The sequence below is a fragment of the Petromyzon marinus genome, chromosome 25 (assembly GCF_048934315.1).
Source record: "Petromyzon marinus isolate PM22_M1 ecotype Great Lakes invasive population chromosome 25, UKy_Petmar_22M1.pri1.0, whole genome shotgun sequence".
Lineage (NCBI taxonomy): Eukaryota > Metazoa > Chordata > Hyperoartia > Petromyzontiformes > Petromyzontidae > Petromyzon > Petromyzon marinus.
In genome coordinates this window covers 18996329-19008020 of record NC_133691.1, presented here as the reverse complement: position 1 = coordinate 19008020, position 11692 = coordinate 18996329, and the positions used below count along the sequence as shown (strand labels likewise).

General features: G+C 44.4%; 1 long non-coding RNA gene across 2 annotated transcripts; it reads right to left on the bottom strand.

Annotated features, from left to right (window-relative positions):
* Positions 1-232: 232 nt before the first annotated feature.
* Positions 233-3440, bottom strand: LOC142929156 (uncharacterized). Of its 2 annotated transcripts, XR_012945370.1 has the most exons (3): positions 3267-3440; positions 1215-2195; positions 233-820 (listed from the first exon to the last, which is right to left on the bottom strand). It is a non-coding gene; the product is annotated as an uncharacterized LOC142929156 (long non-coding RNA). The 2 variants fall into 2 exon arrangements; XR_012945369.1 differs by having other exon boundaries at positions 233-2195.
* Positions 3441-11692: the final 8252 nt, after the last annotated feature.

Below are 11692 nucleotides of genomic sequence, written 5' to 3'. Positions count from 1 at the left end.
AATGTGAAGACATGTCACGAGACTCGCTGACTTTTCTTAAAATACTTGAGAAATACAAATCATAGCTGAATATTTTCAATTCCATGTGTATAAGCCTTTGTCTCAGATTTATTGTAAAATAAATATACATGTACAATATAAACATTCAAATATCAGAAAATATTTAATGTATGTTGAATTTCTTTCACACTGTACATAACCAACCATGCTAAACAAGACATGATAAAAACAATCCAAGTCATGGGTTGCATACAATATGCAACTTTGGTTTATTGATTACAAATTACATAAAAGGTTCTGAAATTTTACAATACAGGTATAGTGCAATCTAAATAAGCAAATGTACTTTTACAGTGATTTCCCAAATGTTTATAACTACACAAATACTAGCATGTATGTTCCCAATAAAGTAGTCTCCTTCCAAAATGGCTAAAACCAAAATAAGTTTAGTTGTGCTCACAATATTGTTCACATATCCGTTCTCTTTCAAGTGACATTTGAGTCTGTATGGATTTGCTGTGCAAAATACTGCTGCAACCATTCACTAACTCCAACCCTGAACGAACTTCATCACATTTTTCCAATACTTTGCTGTGGCACTTCCATTAACAGGGCAATTACTGTACCCCATGGGCCCCACAAGTTCACAAGCAATTGCGATTCACACCACAGCACCTGAAGTACCATTGATGAATTAGCAGGACCAAGCAAACGTATCCTTCTGAGTACAAACCTCGACCACCGCCATAAAATGCAGCCATCCTTGTTCTCATTGATGGTGTTAACCAGCTCTTTCAGATGCGACAGGTGGTACACGGCCCTGAGAAGAGACACGATTGAGAGAAAATTACTTGGTTGACTTATTATCATGGTGGAAGCCAGAAAAATCTCACCAAGTCTCAGGAGGGTTTGGCAGTGATATTTTGCAAATTTCATCAGCGAGTGGTATGTGAGAGGAAATCGGAGAACCCGGTGAAAACTGAGGGAGTAAAATGCAAAACTCCGGATATAGATTCAAGATTCCATTGCTGTATTACTAACTCCTGGTTACCTAGCAGCCAAAATCTATAATATATGCTATTTCCAAATAGTCTCCCATCCAAGTAATAACCAGGCTTACCTGCTTAGCTTATAACATTCATAATCTGACATCATACTTAGAGGCGGTGCAGCCTCTATGCTGTGCGTGAGTGTGAATATAAAGATAAATTCACAATGGCGTGGAGGGGTTTTCCCAGGGACGATCAGCCCCTAGGAAGACGTCCGTGTTGAAGCTGCCCGGGGAGGGGGCCTCCAAGCCGGGGGATTCCAACTCCATGCGCGCCCTGCTCAGCAGCTCCTCCAATGAGGCTGTGCATCAAGAATCACGCATCGCACGTCACAACCACATGGGTGGCCGCTCAGCCGTCTCTGTGAGAAAAGACTGAATATGTACCTGAAAACATATGAAATGTCATCTGCTATATACAGACTATGTATATATACACACACCTAGGGATCTAAGGTCCTCTGACACGGGCTCCTCGTTGGCTACATTCGTAAGGCCGGAGATGTCCAAATCTTTGAGCCACTCTGGGTACTTTGGTCTGCTTTGCGGGCTCTGAGCGGCACCTGCTCTCTTCGTGCTGGTATCCGTCTCGTGGCTGCTGGTCTGGGAGTCCACATCGCAGTCACGCAGCCAGGCCGGGTACCTGAGCTCAGGAATGCTCGTGATCCCCGACACATCCAGCTCATCCTTTTGGCTTGTCAACCACCTGGGATAGGTACTTGTCGCACAGCCGCCGTTCGGCAAGTGCTCACGCCTAGTTGCTTCACTGTTCCATAAGTACAACAAAACATTTTTCTGGTTAGAAAAGAAATAATTTTTGGGCTTTGCCGACTCATTTAATGGCACCAGGGCCTTGTTGCTTCTCGCTGTTGAGCTCAACCATTCAGTTGGCTTATTGCCCCTCACCAATGATGCGCCGAGGCTGTGCGCGGTGACCCCGAGAGATGACCGCTTGCCTCTGTGCGACACTGCGAGGTCTCGGTGGGCGCCAGGCGAGCGGAGCAAGGACTTGGAGGAACCGTCAACTGGCGCCGCTAGGAGCTGGTCCGTGGTTAGACTGACCGTCGGGCTATGAGCCACGACCGCTGCAGCGCAGCAGTGAGGCTGCACGTGCCCGAGATGAGGTCCTCCACAAGCAGCATGCCACCTGCAATGTAAGACCCACAGACATTTTACTGGTACACAATGAATTTGCTCTCCCCTAGATTCCTTGACCCCTGAATGGCAATCCTGCAATGTTGCCTTACTTTGCACCATCAGTAACTAATGATGTTATCTGTTTGTGGAGTTTGTGAGAATATGGGATAAATCAGTGCATGAGCTGTTATTGTTTAAACTTCAGATGTGTCCAGTCTAGGATCTGCAAATTTTGACACAAAGGTTGGAGGATCACTTAGATTTCACAAACTTTACAAACTCGATAATTAGTGAAGTTGCTGGAAGATGACAGGAGAAAGAAATGCATGCACCGACCTATCTGTTCAGACCTATGCTATCCTCTCTTATGCGTGTGCTTACTGTGGATAGTTTTCTCTGACATAAAATGAACTCATTAATGGAATTTGCCAAGCATCCCAGTGTGGGACTCTCACGAAAATGTATCTTTAGACCTTATTAAGGGTTTTTTTTTTCTAGGGGAATTACATTACATTCATGATAGCATAGCATAATTGACAAGCACCCAGTACAAGCAAATAAATGGGGTTCTCCTCTCCAATTATCCCCCCTCCAGTCAACTAGCTTCGATACCTTGTGATACCTCCTTTGCCAGTAACAAGATATAGTAATAGGTTTTTACCCTTTTATCTGGCACAAAAACTGACACCTTTATACAAGGGATCATGTTTGCGATAACCACAACGCAAGTAGTCAAAATGCAAACAAGAAGACGCTAAGAATAAGAAGACGCCTTTTGGCGTCTTCTGGTCCAACACCAGTGGAGACTGGGATCTCAGAAAAGCCGTCTCGGGTGTGGACCAATCAAATTCAAGGACAGTGCATATTATCAGAGTTGTCTTTTTTGTTTGCATTTTGACTACTTGTGTTGTGGTTATTGCAAACATGATCCCTTGTATAAAGGTGTCAGTGTTTGTGCCAGATAAAAGGGTAAAAACCTATTACTATAGCTTCGATACCATTGCACCGCGTGCACACTCGATAGCCACTTGAGCGCAAGCACCACGGAGCGATACCTCGCGTGGCGAGAGGCGCAACCCACCCTCATCCACACTGTGCATCCTCCTCTCCTCCGCGCGTCTCCGCTCCGCCATGCTGCGCAGCGCTGTGCTCTGCACGTATCCTGGGTGGCGGTGACGCACAGATTCCGCTCTGCTCAAAGTCCTCGATGTAGGCGTCCAGCGCACCGCTCGCCTACGAGCAGCACCGCTCTCCGCACACCACAGGGCTGCGGTAGCCCCCGCTTCCAGTCCGGAGCAGCGAGCTGCCCAGGCTGCCGCGAGGGCTTGTGTCCGTCAAAGTGCTGTCGCCCTAAGGGCTGTTTGTCTCACCACCGTTGCTGTACATTTTGTACAATTTGGGATGCCCGGACCGGATGGGGCCAGGGAGAGGAATGGCTGTGGCTACCAGGTCACCACTGGTCCTGGTATGGGGGGCACCATGAGGAGCTGCTGTGTGCGGAAAGTGGGTCCGACGTCGCAACGCGATCGCATGGGCCAGTGTCGACCACTTCGCGTTAGGTCTCTTAAGCTACTGTGGCTGTTGTCCTTTTTTCAACAAAAATTCCTGCCTTTCCCATGGTTTCCTTCATCACACCTGCAAGCTATATGTACAATTGAAGTGTCATAAATGCCCTACCTGCCTACTACTACATTATGAATGATATACATTTAAGAATTAGCTGGAGACAACTCCATGTTTAAAACACACTGTATTCAAAAGAGAAGGCTTAACATTTAACATTGGTTAACGTTTGGCATGCACACCTGCATATCAAAAAATTACCGTACTACTAATACAATGAATGCTAAATATTAAGTGGTATTACAGTAGTATGACTACTTATATTTATATATTATCGCACCTCCGAAGAGCACGGTTGGCTTTGTATGATGCGAAAGAGGTTCAACACACATACAGAATACAATACTTTTCGAGCACATTATGCGTACCGAACCTCCAAGTTCCTTACCCTACCCTGATTAACAACGTGTGCGGAGTACAGCTCCTTTTTAAATCCATTGCTGGCTGACAGCTGTCCCATGCTATGCAGCTCCCAGGGGGAGGGGTTATTTACCATACTTCACCACGCTGGTCAGTGTGAGTTTGGTGATGGCAGGGGGCTATAGAAGTGCATTACAACCATGTACTGAATATTGCTGCACTGATGGCAGGGGGCTATAGAAGTGCATTACAACCACGTACTGAATATTGCTGCACCGGTGGCAGGGGGCTATAGAAGTTCATTACAACCACGTACTGAATATTGCTGCACTGATGGCAGGGGGCTATAGAAGTACATTACAACCACGTACTGAATATTGCTGCACTGGTGGCAGGGGGCTATAGAAGTACATTACAACCACGTACTGAATATTGCTGAACTGGTGGCAGGGGGCTATAGAAGTGCATTACAACCACGTACTGAATATTGCTGCACTGATGGCAGGGGGCTATAGAAGTACATTACAACCACGTACTGAATATTGCTGCACTTGTAGCAGGGGGCTATAGAAGTACATTACAACCACGTACTGAATATTGCTGCACTGATGCTCGCCACCTGAGAGCCATACAGCAGGACAATGCTATACTGTACAATATTGAAATGATTCACCTACAAATACTAAACATTATTGTCTTAACAATCAATACTACTTTTAACATAAACAATAACTAATAAATGCACACGTAGTAATCGCCGTGCTAACCCTTAGCGTGCAATGTGAGCAGAACTTGTATTGTAAGTCGTACCCAGTCCATTACCGTGCCACACACTCCCATTAACAAACCAACGACATTTACTGAATGTCCTCCTCCTTTACACGGCACAACCAGACAACACTTTGCACACCGAAGTGTCCAAGCCGCGTGCTGAGTGAAGCAAACCCCATTCACTCTGCGCTCAGCGTTCAACAAAGTTGAACCTGGCTCGCCCTCACGCCTGCCCATCTCTCTCCGTCTCTCACCGGAGATTATTCCATTGATCGTCTTCGCCTTGCCGTCCAGAGATCCGTGTGGATTATCCGTGAGGGTAGTTAAAGGTCGCGGTTATTCGGAGAAGTTTTTTAAATTAATTTTCCCGCCACAACCACCGCGTCGCCAACGGCCGCTGAAGGCGATGTCCGAGACGCGCGGCCTGCGCATGCGCACTGAGGGTTGAGAGAAACCTGCGGGGAGGGGCAGCGGGGGGCGGGGAAGCCGCCGCTGTTGGCCACACCCACATTCAGGCCACGCCCATATTTAACTGACGTCACGGTGACATCATTCTGGGTCGGACTTTATCGTGGGCTGGCTGTGCACGCGAGGAGCTCCTGACTTCTGACTCTGAATTCGAGAAAAAATCAAAGATTCACGATGTCTACCTTCGTCGAGATAGGTAAAGTTTAACGTTAGTGTTAGGGATGTGTGTTTGTGTTAAATGTTGAGCCTGTGGACAAAACTGCTGGGGATGTGCCAGATGTCTCCATCTAACGTTAAGGAGGTTGGAGCCTGGGTAGTGCATACCAGGTGTTACAGGCTACATGATGGGAAGCAGAAGGCATTCTAGTAAAATAGTTTTTTGTTTGTACGTTAATGCTCCTCCTTTTCCTTTACCAACCCATACTCACTTTCATGGTGAAGTATGTGCAAATAACCAACACGATTCGTGCGTTCGTCAAGAGGCTCTCCAGCAGGGGATTTGCAAAAGGCCGTACAGGAGCAGTTTTGTGAAAATCATTGATCCTTTCATAATGTACATCTATGATTTATTATTATTGTTCATGTGGGTAACCTCGGCAAGGGGGGAAGCAAGGTCGGGCAGAGCGGGGGATGGGGCCGCTTTTGACCACGCCCATATTTAGGTAACGTCACGCCCTTTTGCTGTGACGTCACTATAGCGGGGAGTTATCCTTGGCTGGCTGTGCATGAGGAGCCCCCGAGTTCTAACTCACAAGATCTGAGATTAGACCAAAGATTCATGATGTCCACATTTGTTGAGATAGGTAAAGTGTAATGTTCGTGCTATGACGGGGCTTTGGGCCAGTTTTAAATATTGAGATCTCGTCAGTGTTTTAATCAGACGCTCAGCAGGGTTTGAGCCAGCATAGTGCATAACAGGTCTAAAAGTGTGGTGTCGGGCTACATAGTGGGCAGCAAAGGGCAGTCCATCAAAATTGGTTGTACTATACATACTATACGTCTTCACCAACCCACATTAACCAGAGTGGTGAAATGTGGATTTGAAGCTTTCGTGACTGCAAGGATCCATACTCTTTGGTTCTATTGGGTAAAGTCACGTAGGTAAAAAATAAAACAACAAAAATCACGACGTTTCGGCCACAACACAAGTGGCCTTCTTCAGGTGAAGGAACAGAACTGTCAGGACGACAGCACTTCAATTGAAATGTGGTCAAGTAACCACCATGATCTGTGTGGTCACGGGGAAGCTCTCGCAGAAGCTGACAAGCTTCCATCTTGGCAGTAATTATGTTGCCTCTTTTTTACTCTCAGCGTCTCTGCAGCGCTTGCAGCGCTCGCACTCCTCGCCCCATGCACCCCCCACCCTCCCCCTCTCTGACTTATTTAACTGCCCTAACCCTGGTTTCTCTCCCACTTCAGTAAAACAGTTTCCTTGCTGTGGTTGTCACACCTGATGTTGATAGCTTGTGTTGCATGCGAAACGTGGTGATTTATTTATATTTCTATTTTTTCACCTACGTGACTTTACCGAAAGAACCAAAGAGTATAGCTGACAAGCTGTCAGGGCAAAAATGACTTTGCATATTCTAACTAATATTTTTTGCCCTGGTTTGTGTCTGACCATGCTGGGCACGGCTTTGCTTAAAGTGTACGATATTCAATGGGGTAAAAGTCCCCTAATGGTAATACAACTTTATACCACAGGTGTACTCACACTGGAGCAGCGTCGACATTTATGAGAAAGCTTTACACATGAGTACCATGTGCGGTTCTTTACCGACATTCCCATCCCTGCACCTGCCTCCCCTGTCCCTAATGCAATGAACCCTCTACCCCCACATTACCTATGCAGAGCTCGTGGAGAGAATGAATGAGGAGGAGGGAGCGGAGGGGCATGAGGCTCAGCCTTCAACGGTGCCGCAAGACTTTTCGACGTCATCATTTCAATCTACCCTGGCCCAGGTACGATGCGGCACAACGTGGATTTGCACTGCCTATAAATTAGCTTGGCTAATGTCAAAGATGGGAGATTCCTGGTATTTACAGATTTAGTTGTTGTTTGCATTCGCCAACTAATGGGCCCCAAAGTGTAGACATGGCTGCTCCTCATTTATAGATTTGCAGCCTTTGCAGCAGTGCGTTTTGGTGACTATACTGTGCTGATGAGTCCGAATGAGGATTACACCGGTCCACAGTTGCATATCACTGCATAACTGCTGCTGTTAGTCTGTCACATTTGCTCAACTTTATTTTGATGGTGGTTTAAGATAGCATTACCACAATGCACTTTAGAAAATACTGATGTTTTTTGTATAATGCACAGGGGCTAGATGCTTTGTGTACACATTTCTCCAGGTCTCTGGTTTCCTCCCATAGCTAAATGACACAGTGTAACTGGTATTGGCCAAACGTACCAATGCTGAAAAAATACATGCAAATTATTCAATTGGAATTAAACTAAGCAACTTCGTTCTCGACTGCAAAAAACAGAACTTGGTAGGACCCTCCTTGAAAATAAAAATGTAAACTCATTGAGGTTTTCCTGGGTAAACAAGTACATCATCATAGCAATAAACAACTTGCATACAAATAGCAGATTAACTTATGTCCTGATACATGTATCATGAGCTTATGAATAAATATACATTTCATGCATAAGCTATTACATCTCTCATATTCGTGTGTGTGCTTGCCTTTGCGTGTAGGACACTATCTACTTTTGCGATGGAGTCCGTCGGATCGATTTCATCCTCGCGTTCGATGATGAGGTCCATTCTCAGGACGCCATCAACAATCAGGTGAGAACGAGGAACCTACAAATAATGCTCCACCTTCCTGCACCCAGCATTATCACCCCTCCCCACGTGCAACACCACACGCCTCGAAACCCAGGTTTGACGCAGTGGTGCCAGCTCAGCTCTCTGACTGCTGAGTCACCCTGCCACCTCCATACGAGTCTTTAAATCCACAGTATACATCCTTTATCAAACTGTATCGTCAACTGCAGACCACGCTAGTCAATGAACGCTAGACTCCCATCACTCAACTCGCACATCCATACCCTGAACCATACGCCTCACTGCTTTGGCGAACAACAATCAATTATCGTTACGTATCACACTCCATCCACAACTCCTCAATAAATACACCACTTTCATATTGCACACACCGACACCCAGACATAACTTACAGGATATATGTAATATCCACATTCTAACTGTCAAATGGAAAACTATTATAACAGTGCTGAAGTACCCAGTATGCATTCTCTGCAATATTGATGTTTTTGTTTATTTTGTTGCTATTGTACCCACGCACAATGGATCTATCTCCCTTGTAAAATAGCAAAGCAACTAGCTAAGTGAGACCATCCCTGTAACAAATAAGGTAAACTCAAAGAGTTGATTGACAAAGAGCTGTGCAAATTTTTATTTTATTAAGGTCTGCTGAAGTGACACCGACTGAAGCAGTTCAGTGATGCTACTTTGCAGAGCCGTTCTCTGATTGATTCCCATGTGAGGCTCTACTTACTGTAAGAGTTCAAGAAGTTTCTTCACCTCTTGACTTGACTCCCACAGTGACACAACTGAGAACAATGTATAACACAGATGGTCAATTTTGTTTGACAGAAGAAGAGGACCGAATATCAGGCAAGCCTGATGAAGATGGGGCTAGATCTCGAGATTGAACCCAAGGAGGTAAGTTTCCTGCGTGTCTCTCTGCTATAGATGACAGACACTGTATACAAATAAAAAGGTGTTAGACTGTGATTGCTTCATAATTTCACTGCTGGCATACATTCCTTGAGTAGGAGCGCTAAAGATCCCCGCTGGAGGGTATATGGCCTACTCTTCTCTGCTTGCCAGACGTCTTGAAAGAGATAGCGAATACCCATACTTTACCCCACCATGCACAATCTTAAGATGGATTAATTGTGGCTTACCCATTTATACTGGAGGGTATAACAGTCTCCACCTTAATGTGGCATGCCAGCTATTTATACTGTAGTAATAAGTGTTCGATAACTGCACGTACGTTATGCAATTTGCTTTTGGGTTGTGCCACACGTTGATCGGCACGAGGTGCTAACAACACGTGACACAAGCACGAAAATCCACGCGGCCGTGGACACTCTTCCAAATGAGACCATCCTGTTCCCTTGAACTCTCACCTGGTCAAACAAAGTCTAATAAATACAACTAAATGCACTCATCTAGAGTCTGACGATGAACTTCGTGCCATCCACTAGGAGTCGGTGAGCGGACGCACCACCTTTGTGAAAGTACACGCGCCATGGAACCCACTCACCACCTATGCCGAGATTCTACACATCCAGGCAAGATTCTGATGGTCATTGTAATGATGATCATGATGATGCCGATGATTGTGATGATGATTGTGGTGATGATTGTGATTATGATGGTGATAATGAATGTGATGACAATAATGTTTGTGAAGATTCATCATGGTTGTGATGATAATTGCGATGATCATGCATGTGATACAGAGTATGATGGTGAGGGTGATGATTGTGATGATTATAATTTATGACGTTCAACGATAATAATCGTAGCACTGACATTACGAGATATCGAGAGACGTAAATATACAAACGGATTAGAAAAACGTACATTTGGAAAAATATGCATATTAGCAACATATTGACTCTTTTTAGAAAAGTGAATGGGCTCGGGAAGGGCACGTTGCTTGAAGGGATGATGTCTGCTGGCCGAAAATGACATTGGAGTGGCAGCAGAAGGAGAGAACGTGCCCAAGATGATGTATATCATAGAGATGGCGAGATAAGATTGGCTCATGTGCGTGTGCTCATGACTGGGGATATTGGTGGGACAACTTGAAGAGTGGGTGGGATATGCAGTGGAGGCTTTTGGCATATTAATTGTTGCATTATAGGACTTGTTGTATTATAGGACTTGTTGTATTATAGGACTTGTATTATAGGATTTGTATAGAATGTTGTATTATAGAACTTGTTGTATTATAGGACTTGTTGTATTATAGGACTTGTTGTATTATAGGACTTGTATTATAGGACTTGTTGTATTATAGGACTTGTTGTATTATAGGACTTATTGTATTATAGGACTTGTATTATTATAGGACTTGTTGTATTATAGGACTTGTTGTATTATAGGACTTGTTGTATTATAGGACTTGTATTATTATAGGACTTGTTGTATTGTTGGACTTGTATTATAGGACTTGTTGTATTATAGGACTTGTTGTATTATAGGACTTGTATTAGAGGACTTGTTGTATTATATGACTTATTGTATTATAGAACTTGTATAGAACGTTGTATTATAGGACTTGTTGTATTATAGGATTTGTTGTATTATAGGACTTGTTGTATTAAAGGACTTGTTGTATTATCGGACTTGTTGTATTATAGGACTTGTATAGATTGCAACAACTTGGGGAGACCTTCATCCATTCGTGGACTGATTTTGGCTGATGATGATTCCATGTGCTCGAGGCAAAGGGTTTAATACATTTAAAATCAAACAGGTGCCACTCAAGGAGAGCGACCTCCCCCAGGTGTCAGGCTCAGACAGTGGGCCTCTTCACTACCTGGGAAATATTCACCACCTGAAGCCGGGAGCCGTGCCCAAACAACCGGACTATTTCACGGCACCCTACCGGCGTTCGCAGCAGGACATCTATCCTATAAAGGATCATGACGTCCTCATCCCACCGGCCGTACGCAGCCAAATCGTACGTTTGTATCAATAATGCTGTATAAATAATGCCAGAATGGGGTGGTTTTTTTGCAAAAACATGTTAATTTAAAAGGGTTTTGTCGTGTTTTATCATTTTAATTAAAGTTTTCAGCTCTGTATCGCAACTTGCGATCTCTGAGTGACATGTGGTTAGAAGTGTAAATCATTATGGTTTATTAAGAATGCCTGGATTTATGATTTATGGGTTGTGGTAATATGTGTCCCTGTAGAGAAAGCTACCAAATTTTTGGGATGCTTAACCAGGAGACATGGTGAGCTAGCAGCCCCACCCTTTGTAAGTCCTGCCCACATTATATAACCACGTCCCCTCAATCACTCTCCCCTGCACAACAAAAGAATGAAAGACTACTGTTGATATGGTTCTTGGTGAGCAGGTATCCTGTCGAGCCAATATTGTGGGCATTTGGGGTTTTGATAGTATTGTATTCTGAATAAATTGCCTTTGTGCATGGAAAGCATGCATAAAATGTCTCCTTGAAATCTGGATATTGTACTTGCTGAAATCGGTACATATCTGCTTCAG